Raw genomic sequence first — 20,348 nt, forward strand, 5'->3', positions numbered from 1 at the left:
AACGGATGGGAAACCGCAATTGACTCTAACCGTCCTTCCGCAGCACGAGGGGGAGTATTACGAGCTTGGCACCAAACGCAGCTACGCACATACCGGATAATATCATATCGCATCTCCGGCCAATAGAAAGACCTGCGCAGCTTCTCGGTGACACGACGGTGTCCCATATGCCCACCTAGAACAGGAGAATCATGGTAGGCATGGAGAAACCGCGGAATAAACACCGAAGGCACCACTAGCCGTAAATGATCATTAGGATCCGTCCCCACAAAATAAAGAAGGCCATCGTCAAGGCGATATTGAGAATGTAAATGCCGGAAAGGCAAGTCATCAGCAAGTGATGCAGGATTCTCAAACCCATCTCGAAGCCTCCGAATCCATGGCTCAATCTTTTGAGCCTCGCGAACCTCATCAAGAGAAGGTAGATTTTGCTCTGCACCTTGTGGACACTAAACGTCAAGGACAGCAACCGCCGACGGCACAAAATCCTCATCTAGAAAATCCACAGATGCTGGAATAATAGGTTCGTCAGAAACATGAGAAGTGAGTGGAGAAGGAAGAGGAGCTCGAGAAAGGGCATCAGCATCAGCCATAGAACTTCCTGGGCGATGAACAACATCGAAATCATATATCTGAAGCTTCAAAGCCCATCGAGCCGTACGACCAACCAGGTTCTTCCGCTTCAATAATGAAGTAACAGCAGCATGGTCACCTTCAAGTAACGTCCGAGAACCATGTAGATATGTATGAAGTTTTTCAAAACCCCAGACTGCTGCTAAACACTCCTTCTTCGTCGTGGAGTAGTTCATCTCCGCTGGTTGTAATGTACGGCTTATGTATGCAATGAGATGGCACTGACCAGGCACACTCAAGCTCTCTTGCATCAACACACCTCCAAGACCAATGTCAGAAGCATCCACGTGCAAAATAAAAGGTCGAGTGTAGTCAGGATATGCCAAAACTGGAGGAGTCGTCAATAGTTTTTTGAGATCCACGAACGCCCGCTCACAATCCGGAGACTAGATGAAAGATGACATTGATAACTTCAGCAACGCTCGCAATGGTGTAGTGCAATCGGAAAGATGATGCACAAAACGACCGAGATACTGCACCTTACCCAAAAAGCGTTGCACATCATTCACACACTTCGGAATAGGGAACTTTAGAACAGCCACAAGTTTGTCAGGATCAACTTGCAAACCCTCACGAGAAATATGGTATCCAAGATAAGTTGTGTCCTTGGACCCAAACACGCACTTTGACCGCTTCAACTTTAAACCAACGTCGCGTAGCCAATCCAACACTTTACAAACATCACGAACGTGCTCCTCCCACGTCCCCTCCGAGTGGATCAAAATATCATCAATGAAGTCAGCAGTCACCTTCAGCATATCGCAAAGAACCTCGTCCATCATTCACTGGAAAGTTGCTGGAGCATTGTTCAAACCAAACAGCATCACCAAGAACTCGTACAAACCAAATGGTATACGAAAAGCAATCTTAGGAATATCTTCTTCGGCCATCGGTACTTGCCAATACCCAAAAGCAAGATCTAATTTGGTGAACCAACGACTTCGCCTCAGACGATCCAAGAGATCAGCAGTGTGAGGAAGAGGATACATATCTGGGATTGTCACTTCGTTTAACGGACGATAATCGATGCAAAAACGAATACTCCCATCAGGCTTCGTCACAAGATGCAGAGGACGACACGGCTGGGGGATTCAGGTCCAGTGGGACACGACCGGGGCGGAGGTAGGAGTCCCCGTGTGGGAGGCGCTTGGACATACTCGATGGGCAATATGGCGAGCGACGGGAGTCCAGGCCCTTTGGGAAGCACGCAACCGGGCACACTTCGAAGGGACACAGGTCAGAGTATCACAGGTACTGGCAGAGTGGTGGAGACTTACACTGGCGGCAATACGGCTTCATCATGCTATCCTCCGGGACAGGGGGAAGCTCGAGAGGCTCGAGGAGTGGCAAAAAGCATGGCTGCCATGTTTTGGTAGAGGAGATCACAAGGAGGTTCGTTGGAGATGGCGCCCCCCGGAGTCGATCTTGCGGTCAGCACGAAGGGGGGACGTGGATCTGGACGAGATACGACGGAGACGACCTCAGCCGCTTCTACTGCAGGCCTAGTCTCACTTTAGATGAGGGAGATCATCACTAGGTAGCATGAGCTTTGGGCAGCATGCCCAATTTTTGTATTAGTCCCTACGGGACATTGGGGAATGTACATACACGTTTCATCGTCACAAGATGAGGTTCACATGCCCAAGGACTCCGCGACTTCCGAATAACACCCTTCTCCAGCATTTTCTTGACGTTTGCTCGTAAAATCTTGATCTTCTTAGGTGACCGACGACGAACAGGAACCTTGATTGGACAAGCATCCCTGGTTGGAATCGGATGACGTGTGGCAATCTTGGCCCCAGACGATAGGTCAAATTCAAAGAGATCAAAATACTCCTTCATGAGCCGGTCAACTGCTGCAACACAAAGATCGTCGGAGGGATCGAAAAAGGGAAAAGCAGAACAAGATGGAAACACAAAAGGAAAGAGTGGGGGAACAAAAGTAATGAAAGCAGAGGTAGAAGTAAAGGGACGAAGAGGTATGGAAGTGAAAGGAATGGATGAAACATAAGGAAGTATGAGACAAGGGGGAGAAGCCTCAAAGTCGCACTTGGCATGATTGCGCTGCAACCAATCCATACCAAGAATGAGGTCAAAAGCTTGACTCGGCACCACCCGCAACGACTGCAACTTAAGCTCGAGATTGCCCACACGCACAACCAGGTCCACCTCATCCTGTGCACATGCATGTGTACGGCCATTGCCATAAAGAATGAAAACTGGTTCTGCCGCACGACGCAGGCAACAGGTCGAGCAATAGAAGATAAACTTAAACCTGTATCAACCAACACGGAGAGAATAATAGAAGACCTTTTGTTATAAAAACGAGCTTGGAAAGTAAACACTGGATGAACCGGTGCCGAGTGAACCCCTTGATGATACTCCCGAAAGAAAGATGGAGGGGTCACTAACTTATTCGCGCAAGGTCCCTCCATTACTCGCGCGACTCCTCATTTCCCGGATGCATCTCGGTGTCCAGACCTTCCACTGCAGCAGCACCCATGGGATGTTGCTGACGCCAAGGTCTCCACCCAAGAAATGGAGGTCGCCAATCCGGAAAACGATGGCAACGCTGATAAGTATGACCAACTTCATCACACGCCCAGCAGCAAACATCACGGCCACGACCACGTCCTCGCGCTTGTCCTTGGACTCGAGCAGCAACAGCATCAACCTCCATTGGAACAGGACCATCACCCATAGGAAGTGGAGCGGAAGGACGTGCAGCGAGAAGTGGAAGAGGCGACGTCTCATAACGTTGTGCCAAGCGAAGAGCATCGTCAAGGGTGGTAGGAGCAAGTGCATGCACAAGTCCGACAAGATCTTGACGAAGTGCTGGCCACAACATTCCTAGCTTGATCCGCTCCGACATATTAGGCTCCGCATGAAGCAAAAGACTTCGGAAACGAACGCCAAATTGCATTACCGACTCAGAGGGCCCTTGGCGAAAACGATGCAATTGTTGGAAGGCATCGTCACAATCGTCAGCATGTCCGAAGGCGCGTTTGAAGACGTCCGGAAGAACACTCCAATCCCCACGAGTGGCCGCACTCAATCCATTGTACCACTACAACGCCGTCCTTTGAAGACACGTGGGAAACTCACACAAACGTCGAGCATCATCCCAAGAATGATATGTGGCAATCACCGTGAAGTGATCGAACCAATAGTACACATCATCCCCAAGATTCCCACGAAAGAACTCCGGCTGAACGCGAGGATTGGCACCAAGAGCAGGAGGAGTTGGACCACATGCCGTGAATGTCAACATCAATTGAGTTTGGTTGTTCAATTGCAAACGCATAGCATCAAATAATTGAACCAACTGCTACTCTAGAGACAAAGGAGGAGATTGCGGATCGGCCATGAAGATGATCAAAAAAGAAAGAGCAAAAGAAGAGAAATGACAAAAAGCTGGAAAGAAATGGTAGATCTAGACAATGCAAAAAGCTAAATCTAAACCAAAATCCTGAAAAGAAAGAACAAAAGAAAGGAAATGGAAAAAGCTAAATCTAGACGATGCAAAAGCTAGATCTAAACCAAAATCCCAAATCCAAGCACTCCTCAGGGACAATCAAAGGTGCCCCTCACCTCCACCAATGTGAGTGCTTGGAATATGGAATACAGAAATGTGCATATTAATTAGCCCAAAAACCCTAATTTATATACAGGAGCAAGTGGTCCAAATTGAAACCAATCCGACGGCTACCAAAATCCCACTACACTAATATTAGTATACGGCATCGTAACCGTACACTTGGCCCTCATAATACTTAAATAAGTGGATGGGACCTCTATATTTAATGGATGTTAACACTCAAACACTCTTTGTTTGTTACTAACAAAGAATGGATTACTAGAATTAGCAACCTTCATATGTACTTTTCAATCAAGGCTTTAGTTTGGCCCCTGAAGTTATTAAGATGTTTATGCAATAGCTCAACATTAAATTGTCTTTGCGTTTGAGACAAATGGCTTGTTTAATTGGTTGAATTGCAAAGTATATAGACCTGCAACATTAAAATTGGGATTGGTGGTTATAAATTTTTTGTGTATCAATACCACACAAATCTATTAGAATCTCTTCATTTTGTGCATTATTTAGGCATCTTGCCTCTTGCTATGGGTTTAATGTTAACCACTCCATGCTATACAGAAGGGAAAGAATGTTTCAAGTATTTAGACTAGTGTTGCTAACATTATATACACAATCTTCAAAGTCTTTAATAAGCACATAAGAGTATTAAAGGTAGTTATACATGCACTATATAGCTCACTATCAAAGTGTCAACAAAGTGATCTAGTGTTGGTGAAATTTCCTTGCATCATGCATCAGCATCATACAGCTAGTTTATTGCCTTGGTGGATTAGATTGTATCAAATAAAGGCTTAACTTGGTCCATAGTTTGGTTAATTGGTTGAAGTTAATGGACAATATTATTCTAAATATGTGTTTTGAATGCAACTTGAAGGAGTAGTATGAGGTCTCTATGTATAATATTTATATATACTGTATATAAAGATAAGCTTAGCACTAAGTTTTGTGGATCTAAAGTGTACAGTTCTTCCCTTAGGGCTCTCTCCTATTGAATTATGTAAAAGAAAATTTTCATATAATTATAAAATTATCATAAAACAACAAATCTATAAAGAACATAATTTATTTTTTGAAGTGTGTAATGCCCATAAAATTTTATTTGGAAATTTAGCTTCATAAAGAACCAAATTACAGTCATTTTGAATATAAAATATTGTTGATAATATACACAATGGCTGATTTACACAATAAGTGTTTGTAGACCATATTGCTTCTTTATGATGGTATAAAACTAAATTGCCATCTATTTGTAAAATTAAAATGCGGTTATAAAAATTTAAATGTGAAGTATTTGTTTCCCAAACTTTTTTCTTTTCAGAGAAAAATATAATATTGCAATTATATTCTAGAAGTAAATAATTTTTTCTATTTGGGGATATTAAATAGTTGTCAGTATATAGTACTGATCCCATATACATAGTATTTAATTCAAGAAAACAATAATTTAAACTATATATTGAAATATTATTTTTATAATATTTAGTAGTTAATAAAAGTTCTGTTCTTCTAATAAGCTCATATTGTATTTTATATTTTGTAGTTTCCATCTCAAAATAATCAGAGAGGTTTTCAAATAGATCAGCTACACTCATATCTATAATATTATAAAAGGCCCGTATCATATTAGTACCTTTAAAAAGTTCTCCTTCTACAGAACATTCTTCCTTTATTTTAATTATTAAATTAACAGTTCCTTGTGTTGTAAATATTTCATAACTATCTGAAAAAAATGATGAGTATTCTTTTTCATGCTTGATTTCTTTTATAAGTTTATATACAGTTGAGATCACTATTGAAATATCATTTGCACTTAAAATTCCAAGATTTCTAAATTTTGAAAAATACTTTGGTGCTATAGTTATGTTAATATTCATAAGAAGAAAAATTATAAATAGAAATGAATTGAATTTTATGTCGATTATCATCATAATGATAAGTCAGAAAATAAGCTTGAAATAGAATATAAAATGTGACTTTTTATAAAAGTAAATACTTCTTAAAATTTGATTTAGCTATGCTCTATTATTCAGAGGCTGTAAAGTATTTAATTTATATAAGAATGCTTATAACCCATTTAAGATGGTATATAAAATAATATTTTTTGTTTTCTCATTAAATAAGGTACTATTGTGAGATCCTGCAGTCCAGTTACAATGCTATTGTCATGTATTTTCAAAATGGAATCCTAATTACAGAATTTGAAACCAAGAGCTATTAAAAATCCCATTTTGGACCAATGTCTTAAAATAATATTCTTTCAAGATTAAACTTGATAAGATCAAATTATATTTAATATTGGGCCAAATTATATGAGTATTGCACAAAGTGTTCCTTGCCACTAAGTTTTGTACCTCTAAGTTCTCTTGATTACCTCCAAGTGTTCTACCTCTAAAATGTTGCTTATATGATTATGTCATACCATAAAATGTTGCTTCAAATTGTAAATGTTTTTTGTGTGATGTTGCCTCCAAGGGCCACTCCAAATATTGCCTCAAGTGTTATTGATTCTCCAAGCCATTTTTGCAACTTTATAAAAAATTAGAAATATATTTGGATATGAATATAATGTTGGGCCAAGTGTTTCTTGCCACAAAGTATTGTGCTTCCAAGTATTGTACCTCCAGATGTAATCACCAACCATTGCTTGCTTCTGTATGTTGTGCTTTTGTGATGTGTTTTGCCTCCAAAGTGTTACTTGTGGTTATATTATCATTAAATGTTGCTTCTAATTATAAATGTTATTTGTGTGACTTTGTTTTTATATATAAATATAAAACTATGTAATTCTAAATTTTTACTTGTTTTATTCAATATTTAGGGAGGAAAGAGCTCTCTTGTTAGTACTAATATGCAAATGCATTTTTTCTTTTTGGTTTTCCTATTTTATTTAGCAAGTTTTCGTAATGGTTTTTGGCCTAGCATTTCTACATTCAACCTGATGATTAAATTTATTCTAAGCATTCTTGAAATATAAGTTAACTTCAATTTCTCAAGCTAAGTATTTTTTTCCAATTTTTTTCTTACTTCTTTTTGAATGCATTTTTGCAACAACAAAGATTTCATAGAAGGGGAATTGGAAATTCCTTTTTCACAATATTGTTATCATTACCTTCTCCAGAAATTGGCTCTTTTGATAGAGCAACAAATATTCAAAAGTATAAGAAATCTAATTTGTGTTTTTTTTCTAATTTCTAAACTTGTTTTCCTAGAATAAACTGGTTTTGAATGATGAACAAAAATCTACTAATGGGAATATGATTCTCTAATATGCAAAGATGATGGAAAAGGAGAAGGATCAAGAAGGTAATAACATAGAAAATCTATAAAATGATCTACCAAAGTGGTGATCCACCTTTGTCATTTTATGTTTACAGGGATTTCATTACACACTAAAGCAATGTGAGTCACAATAGGATGAGTTTATGAAAAAGTAGAGGCAAATTAATGATTATGAGAGGAATATTTTATTAAGGAAATTATCCTATTTTAGCAATAAGTTTATTGTACGGATGAAAAAGGATGTGAAGTTTCCTTGTGGATTTGATGAAGGCCTCTATAATGAGATGTTATTATGGATGACAAAGTCAAGAATCAATGTTCCAAGTAACCACTGAGTTCATACATCCATGGGTTGTACGATTGCAAGCAAGTCACTAGGCTATGGTACATTCATTTGTCTTGTTATGATTGACTTCTATTTTTCCTTTTTCCAAATATAAACATAGATAAAGATCCAAATTTAAACATTGTATTTGAGACACAAGATCCTAGAGATGCTAATAAGGATATTTTAGAACTACAAGTTGGAGGAAAAAAAGTTCCAATAGATACACAAAAATAATGCAAATGCACTCCGAAGGGATTTAATGGTCTCCTCAAGTGAAGTGACAAACAAAGGAAAGCAATGATGCAAGAACTTCAAGATAGCAATATATAAATGATGAAGAAAATGGAGACAACCAATAATTGACAACACTATGTGAGACACAAAATCCCTAAGCCCCAAAGTGGAGCCGGAAGGGCGCCACATGATAGTGGCCGAAGCGAGAGCCAAACGAGCGTAACACGTTTGGACCAAAAGCTCCGACTTGAAAAGTCAAGAGCGGGAGTGGAACTCCCAACGAAGTGCTCGAGGAACGAGCACGAAGCGAGCAAAAGGCAAGGCTCCAAAAAGGGACCCAAAAGGGCCAACACATGACACGTGGGAGTGTCCGAGATGGACTCGAGTTGGAGTCCGAAGTGGAGTCCGAGATGGACCCGAGTTGGAGTCCGAAGTGGAGTCCGAGATGGACCCGAGTTGGAGTCCGAAGTGGAGTCCGAGATGGACCCGAGTTGGAATCCGAAGTGGAGTCCGAGATGGAGTCCGAGAAGGAGTCCGAAGTGGAGTCCGAGGTGGACCCGAGATGGACCCGAGTTGGAGTCCGAAGTGGAGTCCGAGATGGACCCGAGATGGAGTCCGAGATGGAGTCCGAGGTGGACCCGAGATGGACCCGAAATGGAGTCCGAGATGGAGTCCTAGATGGACCCGAGATGGAGTCCGAGATGGAGTCCGAGATGGACCCGAGATGGACCCGAGATGGAGTCCGAGATGGAGTCCGAGATGGAGTCTAAGATGGACCCGAGATGGACCCGAGATGGAGTCCGAGATGGAGTCCGAGATGGAGTCCGAAGTCGAGACCGAGACCGAGACCGAGACCGAGATCGGGACCGAGACCGAGACCGAGGCCGAGGCCGAGGCTGAGGCCGAGGCCGAGACCGAGCCCGAGCCCGAGTCCGAGTCCGAGTCCGAGTCCGAGTCCGAGTCCGAGTCCGAGTCCGAGTCCGAGTCCGGAGCCTGAGAGGGTGAAAGCCCAAAGCGTTCGTCTCCCAGACCCTGGGGGGTTTGGTGAGCTCCAAAAGTATAGTAGGGGGGAGGACTGCAGTGGAGCCAGTTTGGCCAGGAAAGGCCAGTTTGGCCAGGAAAGGCCAGTTTGGCCCAGGAAGGCCAGACCCAGTGTTGGGTGATGAGCTGCCCACTGGGAAGTCCAAGACTAGAGTGAACACAGACCAACAAGTGGGGTAGCTTGGTGAAGTGTTCAAGAGCCGGCTCTAGTTCCCCCGGGAGATCGACTGGCCGATGCTCCCAGTTCAAGTGTGGGTGGCACTACCTACTTGGATACCTAGTGTGGCTCAACGGAACCTGCTCTAAGCCCATGGCTAGAGCACCCAAGGGCAGAAGGCGAGGAGAGTACCCAGGTGGCTCGCGTAAGGCCACGGTGTTCCGAAATGTTGTCCCAAAGGCCCAGACTGTGGAAAGGAAGAGGAGCAGTCCTCTGGGGTAGTGACCAAGGACACAGTCGTGTGGTGAGGAAGTCCCAGAGGACCGTGGGACTTAGTGGTCGGGCCTGTGGGTCTCGATCAAGTGGCAGTGTTGGCAAACACGGCCAGGGGCAGAAAGGGACTTAGTGGGGACTAACAGAGGGATATTGGGGAAGGCTATTCCCCTTGTCGGTGGGCATCCTAAGGATGCTAAGGAGTGGATCTGAGATGACCACTCACGGATGGTTTGCCTAGTCTTGGAGAACCAAGACGGTGATGCAAGTGGTATTGGACTACCAGTGTGGCAAAGGTGATTGGGCATGGCCTTAGCGTAACGGGCTGCTATGTCGGTGGTACCTTTGAGTGTCAGTCATGGGATCGGACACGTGGAGCACTTGGACCAAGTGCAAATGTTGAGTGGCATGGATGCCATTCTCGGGGCTAGCAAGTCCCAAGTCCTGGATTGGACTTATGGAGGTTGTGAATGAGACTCCTCCAAGTGGTCAGAGGTGTGGTTAAGTGACTAAAGTAGAATGGAAAATTTAGTCGCTTACACACTAAGCTTTGATTATGGTTATAAATAGGAGAATTGTAATGATGTTGGAAGGAACATATATGATGTGTGAGGAACTTTGACTTCTCTAGTAAGCTTTTATGATAAAGAGAAGTAAAATTGCAAGTTTTGATTTTTGAAGTGTTTGAAATTGAGTTAAATTAGGTGAGAATTAAGCTAGGGGGCCAAAAGCACCAGAAGTGTGGCATGAAGTATTGGAGCACCTTGAACAAGTTTAGGTTTAAGCTTAATCTAACTAGGGCTTTGAGCTAGATCCAAGCTAGAGCTTTGGAGCTCTCAACCATGGGGCCTTTAGCATTGTAGCATTCAGCCCTAGAGCTTTTAGATATAGAGTTTGATCTATGCTAAATTTGCACTTGGCCCACTAAATTTCCCTTTCTATTTTAATCACTTAATCACACCTTTGATCATTTGGAAAAATCTCACTTATAACCTCCATAAGTTTTATTCCCGACTTAGGGGCATGTTAACCCCATGAATGGCATTTATACCACTTAGTTTTTGCACTTGGTTCAAGTGCTTCATATGTTCAATCCCACCCCAAAAGTATCACTGACATCTTAGCCTGTTATGCTAAGGCCATATTCATTTACTCTTGTCTCATTAATAATCCAAGATCATGCATACCATAGTCTTGTCTTTCCAAAACTAAGCCATTAGTCCATAAGTGGTTATCCCATGACCACACCTTAGCATCCTTAGGATGTCCAGGAACACCCTTCCCCAATATCCCTTCTTTAGTCCCTATTAAGTCTTTTTTTATCCACAGCCATGCTCACCAACACTATCACTAAATTGTAAGCAACTAAAGGGAAGGACTCGAGAGATGATCCATAAGGGTTCAAAGGGCCCATGAATAAGAGTGAATCCTTTTCTCTTGGGATATTTAGGGTTAAGCATCTTTAGAACTAGGTTAGATGACTTCCCTGGAATTTCAAATTTAGAAGCTTATATAGGTTAGGGCCTGAAGGCTTAACCACTAAGTCCCATTGACTATGCAAGCCTTGTAAGTACTCTCCCCACCTTTCGCCTTTAGGTGCTCTAGCTATGTGGCTAGAGCGAGGTTTTGATGAGCCGTACTAGGTATTTAAGTAGGTAGTGCCACCCACACTTAGATTAGGAGCATTGACCATTTGATCTTCTAAAGAAGTTAGAGCTGGCTTTTGAACACTTCACCAAGTTACTCTATGGGGGGAGCTAGAGTTGGCTCTTGAACACTTCACCAAGTTACCTCACTTGTTTGTCTGTGTTTACTCTATCTTTAGACTTCTCAATAGTTATATCATCACCTACCATGTGAAAATAGCCTTCCTTAGTCATACTAACCTTTTTTGGCTAAACTAACTCCACTGGAGTCCTCCCCTACTATACTTATGGAGCTCACCAAACCCCCTAAGGTTTGAGAGATGATCACTTTGGGCTTTCACCCTCGATCTCTGTCTTGGACTCAACCTTAAACTCTATCTTGGGTCCATCTCGAATTCCATCTCAGACTCTATCTCGGGCCTATATTGGGTCCATATTAAACTCCATCTCGGACTCTATCTTGAGTCCATTTCAGACTCCTTTTTAGACTTCATCTTGGACTCTTTCTTGGGCTCTTTTTTAGATTGATTCCTAACACTTCTACGTGTCACGACACTTACCATGTGTTAGTCTTTCTTATATCCCTTTTTAGAGACTCATTTACTAATTGCTTCATATTCATTCCTTGAGCACTTTGTTCAGGGTTCCACTCTCACTTTTGACTTTCCAAGTCGAAGCTTTTGGTCCAAATATGTTATATTTATTGGACTTCCACTTCAACCACTACTATATAGCACCCTTTTTGACTCCACTTTGGGGCTTAGGGATTTACATCTCACACCCAAATGCTCCACATGTCTAAGTTCTAGTTTAAACATCCAAAAGTATCACCAATACATAAGTCTTTTACACCAAGGCCATCTTTATTCTCACTATTTCATTAGTAGTTTATAGTCCTATTTCTTTAAGATTAGTCTATGAATGGTCATTTTATAACCACTCTTTAACATCTTTAATCTACTCTAAGATATGTATATAGTGCACCTTATCTTTTTCTCCTTAAGTCTATTAGGAAAGGGGCAATTGCTTAATAAGAAAGCCTTTAATGGCTATTTTATCCCCCATATGCCACAATAGAAGAATACCATCTTTTAATATCCCTTCTTTTCCCCATCAAGTCCTTTTTTATCCATAGTAATGCTTGCCAATACTATTATTAAAACAAAGTTTAAAAGTCCATTTACTAAGTCTCACCAACCTTTAAAATTTTCTAATCATGCAACCATACCCTTGATTACTAAGCAAAAGGACTACTCCTCTTCTTTTTCATGATCAAGGATTTTGGGATGATATTTTGAAACACCATAGCCTAACATAAATCTTATAGGTACTCTCCCCATCTTCTGCCACTAATGTGCCTCAGCTATATAGCTAGAACAAGGTTTTGATGAGCTATATAAAGTATCCACGGAGGTAATGCCACTCATAGTTGAATTGGGAATATTGACCATTCAATCTTTTGAAGGAGTTAACCTGGCTCTTAAACACTTTACCAAATCACCCCATTTGTTCATTTATATTCACTCAATGCTTTGACTCCCTAATGTTTATATCATTACCCATCATATAGATATAACCTTTTTTTGTTTAATCATTTTGGGTATTTACCCCTTAGACTCAAACTCAGTTTTGGACTTGGTCTTGACACTTTTATATTTCACAACATTTATGATGTGTTAGTCATTCTTTTGTCCTTTTTTAAGGATTTGTTTATCACACTTCATGCCCATCCTCAATCCCTTCTTTAAGAGTTTCACTTCCACTCTTGACTTTCTGAGTCGAGAGTTTAGTCCAAATATGTTATACTCATTCAACTTCTACTTTAGCTATTATCATGTGGCTTGTTTTTAAATCCATTTTGGGACTTAGAGATTTATGTTTACAACTCCACTTATAGACAAAGTTTGATATCCTAACAAATGATAATCCATTTTCTGAAGTAACATTATCATGGATTATTTTTTATCTTTGGCACTAAACTACTATTTAATAATGGTTTAATATTGAAGGCTCATCATATCTTGGATATCCTTTAAGGAGCATAAACCCCCCAATTGAAAGATTCATTACCTTAGTTGTGATAGTTTCCTTGCTTTGCTAGTTTAGATCCTACTAAACTCATTATAGAAATCTTATTTATCTCAATTTTACTGTTTACTTTAGAGTAATCTCAGACTATATCAATATAAGAATTGCCCTTTGGAATATTATTATTGACTTCTCATATCAATTTCCTAAATGTCTTTAACACTTTCCTATGCATATTATAGTTGTGTGCACACTTTCCCTATCCTAGGAAGTTCCTTAATTGAAGACACTATCATCCTTTCCTTTCTTCTGTGAAGAATATCTTTATTTGGATTAACCTATGGTCTAACCTCATTATCTTACTTATCTTCCTAACTAATTACATCTTCCCATGATGTCTTTATTTGGTCATTTGACTCTCACATGATTGGGGTTTACTTTAGGATCCCCAATCTTTTATTTCTACTCATTTATCATGTTGTTTTTTGTGTTATCACTTTTTAGATCTATAATTTATACTAGAACTACTCATTGCTCTATTATTTGACTACATTGCCACGTTATCTTTTGAAGCTTTCACCTTTCACTAAATTGGAGCACTTAAAAATTTCATTCTTTGGAAATTTATTACTTTTCTCATATATCTATTAGCACCCACCCTTTAGTAGTTTTTTTCTTAACTTATTATTTTGATTCACACTAATAATTTCTTAGGCTTATTTTTGGGCACTGGTCTCTTACTTTTATCCTTTAGTCATTTATACCAAGATTGGTATTTTCTTATTCCACAACAAAGACTTTACTAAGTCCGTGGGGAGTAGAGCCTAAACTTAATTTAGACTAGGGAATGACCTTTTGGCCAGAATATTTTTTGGCCATGGAGCTCTTAGCCAAAATATCTCTTGGCCCGAATATTTCTTATTGTAGTATACATAATTTTCACCCTTTACCATATGGTGTTTTACTATAGGATAACCATGAAGCGAAATATAAACCTTTGGCCACAAAGGCAATAGAGCAAAATCTGAGTTTTAGAGTCTTGGGCCATTAAACAGAGGGATAGAGCCAAACTTTCAAGCATATAATTAAAGAGTAAAAGAACTAGAGCATTAAATGATTCTCAACCATTTAGCCTAAGCAACAAAGGGATAGGAATATGAGTTGACATTAGAATAGTCCTAGAGCATTCAACATCCTAATGTCATGATGAACACACAAAATAGAGTTAACCAAAGTTTGGTGCTATTTCAACATACTAGTGGCCTAACTCGAGGATATGGGTATTCCACTAACTAATTGTGTGCTTATGAATTCAGACTTCCCAAAAAGTCACCCAACCTAATATTATTCAAATTAAAGATGCACCTCTTCGGTTGAACCTAGCCAAAGGCAAATTAAACCTTCCAAATATCAATATCACATATGGTGTGATTCCCCTAACTAACTAATAGAGTTAGACTTAAAACCTCTTTGGTACCAAATATAAGCTCTTGAATTTGGACTTTCTGGGAAGTTACCTAGCCTAGTTCTATTCAAACCCAAAGAAGCTTAACCTTATGTATCTTAAAACCCTTAACCAATTGAAAAAAAGGGTGCATTTTTGTTTATAGGCCTTTTCCTTTTATATTTGAACTTCTATAAATCATCTCTAGAGTCATTCCCTATGATTGTTTACACTCATGGTAAGGAGCTTAGACTTAAACCCAAGTCTAATGTAAAACAAGGACAAGCATGCAATCAAGAGCTAGATTATACCTTAGGTCAGTTAGCCATGCCCCACTTACCCACTACGTATTATACATTTGGAACTTGGAACCCCCTCCCCCCCCTCCCCCCTCCCCCCTCCCCCCTCCCTCTAAGGAACACACACTTTGGGCTTTCACCCCAGTCCCAAAAGTTACTTTTTGGGATAATCATAAAAACTTACTAAATAAAGAATGATGTTAAATTGTGATATTATTGTGTTTAGGATAATCTTTATATCACTAATAGATTTAAACACTTTTTATAAATAGCCAATGGGACCAAATAGAATCAACACATAAGGCATAATAGTGAGGGTGTTTTGTAGGCACAATAAGCTATCATATAGTATATGTGATATTAAGGGATTAGAACTCAATATATGAGGGTTCTTGTCACTAGCCAGTGCAAGACGTAATGAGATCAAAACTCTTTACCAAACTAAGTATACTTAGTTAATAGTACGAAGGAATTTTGTCTTTATGCTCATTTAGTCTAAGTACACTCAAAATGCATAGTTAACTCCACTAGCATAAGAGGGACTAATGATCTTCTGCCATTGTGGCAATGAAAGAAAAATATCTAAAAGGACTCACTAACAAGTAACTTTTGATATTTACAATCATATTTGTGACACTCTCCCTCGTTTTTTGCTTAAGTGCTTACACTACCTGACATGTTAGTGATGGTGTTCAAGGAGTGTCTCAATAAGTTCATGGATGCTTATCATAATAAGGCTTGAGGAGCCCTTCATTCTTTAGAATTACTGCAAGCCAAGAAGCAAGTTTGTCTCTTGGAGGTTCAACTCAAATAGAAGGAATGGAGGCTCAATGGGAAGAGATGTGTATATGTTAAAACCTTGGACAATAGTTAGCATGAATGTAGTTTTGGCAGGTGTAAGGTAGGAATCCATTGTTTCAAGATGCTTTGGATGTATGGCATTTATTTTTTTTTACATAATAGGGTGGATATAGGGCAATGACTTTTTAGAAGAGTGTTCATATCTTTCAGGGATTTATTATGGGTGTATCAATGCTAGGGTGGTCAATGTTAATGGATTTTACTTCAAGTGTTTTTTAAGTTTTTGTTCCCATCACCAATATTTATATTTTTTAGGAGATAGTCAAGGGGAGGCTAACAAAGAGCTAATCTCTTCCATGGCAATTTTCCATGTATTTAGAAGTTTCCACTAGTAGTCCAGTAAGTATAAGTTGTTCTATGTTATTGTAAGTAAATATGAATCTCCTTCAAATATATAGTGGAGATAGTGGGTAGGTTGGGCATGGCCAACCAACTTAAGGCATAATTTAGCTCCCCGCTTGGATGCTTGTCCTTGTTTTGCATCTGACTTGGGTATAAACTTAAGTTATATACCATGCTTGTAGTACCTATATCCTTGCATTAAACCACCAAAATGTTGAAAAAACATCAGACTCCATTTGACTCTATTTTGTGTGATAGTTTTAGCATTGGGATGCTATATGTTTTAGGATTATTTTAATATCGTTTTGTGCTCTTACTCTTCACTCCTTAGGCTATATGTTTAGGAGTTATTTCATGTTTTGATTCCTTTAAATGTTGATTGTATGTTTAAGAGTTTAGCTTTGTCCCTTTGTTCAATGGCCCAAGGCCTTTAAACTCAAGTTTTGCTCCATTACTCTTGGTCCACATGTCCAAAGGTTATAATTCCACTCCATGGTTAACCTATAGTAAAACAACATAAGGTAAAGAGTGAAAACCACGTGTGTTACATGTGGTATTACAGAATTAGTTATAGTGAATACTATTTAATAAGATTGGGCAATTAGTCTTATTGAATACACAGAGATGAAAATAATGATTCAAGTGGGTACACATTTGGGTGCTATGGCTTTGCATGCATCCCAATTTTAGCGTACTAGATTATATGAACTTTTGTTTGGGCTTATAAAATAGATTGAGATACATCATTTACACGAGTTTGTATTTGGGCTTGTGGGGGTAGCATATTAGCAACTCAAGATTACACTTTGAGTTGGTAGGATTCTATGTTAGTGTATTAGTGGTTAGTATGAGTTGTTCTATATTACTATAGGTAAATGTAAACCTCCCTTGGGCAAATAAGAAAATAAGCTTGTGGCAAATAAGCTTGTGTATAGCTGTTTAGCACTAGTGGATCCTTCCTAGGCATAATTATATATGGATTAATCAAGATTATAAGGATTAGTTTATTAGTTCAAGTAATTAATATTGTGCTTTCTCATGAAATTTTTCTTAGATTGGACTGAAAGTAGCAGTAGGGTTGGCAGCCCATCTTTATCTCTCCTTGATGAAGCTTAAGATTTAGTCAAAATTGAGACCGAGAAAAGAGTAATTAAAGATGAAGGATCAAACATGTAAATCATTTTCTCTTCTTCAAGAGATGATTTACAATGAAGTGTGATCTCATTACTTATGTTCACATCATACAATCATGAGTTCCTACCTTGATGTATATTAGCTATAATAGCCCTACAGGTGGTAAGTCATGGGATGGATAGTAATGAAATGCTAAACCATTTTGTCTAAGCTTGTTATTGGAAGTTTTGTCTTACATGCTCAATTCTTTTTCAAGTAACCATGTTGAGTAGTTTGGTGTTAGATTAGTTTTGAATTTGGTCAGAAATAGATTGACATAAACTTATTTATATTGTGAACAAAGTTGGTGGTGTTAAGTACTATAAATCTTTGTTAGTGGAATATGGCATTTATGTTGCATTTTGTCAAATTAAGTTGGCACTTGATACTCACATAAACCTTTATAGTAGTGGCACAAGCATTGCTTGTGGTATTGCTCAATTGATGATTAAGTCATTGTGTTACTTATATGATATCCATGTGACCGTGAGCAATATGTTTATAAAGTTGTTTAATCAAATAATGATCAGCCCTAAAGTGGAGCTAATTTATTTGCGTGTAGTAGTATTATAGTAGTTTTAACTAGATTCTCAAAGGTAATTCATTATGTTAGGTTAAAGGGGGGTACTTTGGTTTTGCCCATTAAGGTTTTGAAAAGAGTTATAGCATTCATTTGCTATAATTTGTTAGTCTATCCATTAGCATTTAGAATAAATTGTTGGATGAAAAAAGTGTATAATTGAGACATTAGTATTGTTATCACACTTATGTTAGTGAAAGTGACATTGTTATATTAAGTGACGATGAATTTTCCTTAGGGCTTGATTTTTTGTGTCATTTTTGTTGTTATTGGTTTCATATTCAATCTTGAAAGTGATTAAAGAAGAATATTAGTACAATATGGATATGCAAAGATATGGCCTTTGTAATTGAGTCTTGGGTGTTCATTTTACATTTTCTAGATGTTGATGTTAGATAGCGAATATATAGGCATGATGTTTGAAGCCTAGGCATTTTGTTAGATCATGAGAATTTATGTTAAAATGAAACTATGTGAAATTGTAAGTAGAAGGAAGTTGATTAAGTCTTCAAAATTTGCATTTCTAGACTAAGAGTCATTCTTTCTCTAGGATGGAAGTTTTTTTACAAATTTTCTTAGACTTTTCCAATGGCTGATTTATTGATTATCTTATTTGAAAACTATTCAGTTTTTATGAGTTATTATGAATTAGTGAAGGTGTTGGAGTTCATTTTTGTAAGATGTAGCCCAAAAGAAATGTTAGCTTTTGGAGCTAAAACAATTGAGTTGGATTAAATCTAGAATTAGTTTAGAAAAGTGGCTATTGCACTTTATTAGAAAGATGACATTATTAGACTTTATAAGAGTAGTGAACTTTCATTGATCTTGATTTAATTTTGGTGGCTCTATGCTTTAGCTGAGGATGGTGATGTTTAACTTAGTTATTTATGGTTAAAATGTTAGTACATGTATTATGGTATTATCTATTAGAAGGTTGTATACCATATAAGTCCATCTCATGGTCTTCATTTTAGTTTCAATTGAATGTCAATCATGCATATCTAGCCTCTTCAGTTATGCTTAGAGCTATTGGCTAAATATGTTAGTGGGTTTATTAGTGTTTGATTAGATTCGAGCAATTATTTTTTTTATACTTGTATATGTTCCTATATATTATACTGGGGTGTTACTTTTCTATTGGACAAGTATATGACAAGAGTTTAGTGTTTAGGTCTTACAAAGGCAAATTGAAAAATGATTATTGGTTTCTTTGTGACTAAAGATTACTTATAGACTTTATTAAGGATTATTGACATTTATTTCACTCGATGATGATTTAGAAATGATAGGCTTATTACTAGATAGTGTTGCGAAAAATCATATTCTTGAGCTTTCATGTTTTTTTTACATATTAGCATATTAATTTCACCTTTATTAATATTGTTTAGTTACATTTAGTCTATAGTGTTAGATTGCATTGAGTGGTGTTTCACTTTTTGATGATGTGTTATCTATAGCTAAATATTGTTGAAAGATTAATTTGAAATACTAAGTAAAGTATCTTTAACCTTAGTTAGCTTGGTTACTAAAGAGGTTTGAGTGGTGATTCTCTTTTGGTTTCTTTTAGCTTTGTTTTAGTGTTGATAGCATTAAAGTGATGCCTTAGTATCGACATTGTTAGAGTTTTGATTATAGTGGGATGAGATATTTCTCGATGAGCATTTTGAAAAGTTTAGTTTTCCATTTATGGTGATTTGGATGGTTGGTGATTAGTTGGAGTTTATTGGAGATAGATATTATATTTTGTTAATCTCGATGATGATGGTGTTAATACTTTAACTATACCTTTATATTGTTAGCATTAATGCATTTACTAGTTAGCAACTATATTGGCATTCAAACGAACTAAGTAGCAAGTTGAGTTAGTTTTGTTTTAAACAAGATTGTTTAGTAAGAATTGAGATTTAGTTTTTCCTTGAAATGTGATTTAGTTATAGACTATATTAGCTTTATAAGAAAAAAAGTTAGTCATCGATTAGAGTTGTTAGTTTCTTGTTAGATTTGCATTAAAATTATATTAATCGTTGATGATTTTTATTGTCCTTGCTATAAAGTGAGTTATGTCTTGTTATGGATAGATGGATTCATAAAAAATTGGTTTAGTGATCACTTGTTGAGCATAACTTTATTGTGTTTGGCTTTCGGATTAATGCAAATATGTTTTCCATAATGTTACATTGTGAACACATATGCACTAAGGAAGGAAATCCTAAGTTGTCATTTAGTCAAGCATAATTAAGACGGTGATGAAAAACTCATGATATTGATTTGCACTTGCTAGTCTTGGGAACCCTCTGCGATATTGAATTTGGTCCCTCAATATTCGGTAAATGATAACTTACTGTGTTTGCCAAACACCCTCTCTATCATACACCTTGCGGTCTCAAATGCTATTTATGGAAAGTATCTAAATTTTCTCATTTGGCATATTT

Source organism: Selaginella moellendorffii, unplaced genomic scaffold, assembly GCF_000143415.4.
Source record: "Selaginella moellendorffii unplaced genomic scaffold, v1.0 SELMOscaffold_23, whole genome shotgun sequence".
Lineage (NCBI taxonomy): Eukaryota > Viridiplantae > Streptophyta > Lycopodiopsida > Selaginellales > Selaginellaceae > Selaginella > Selaginella moellendorffii.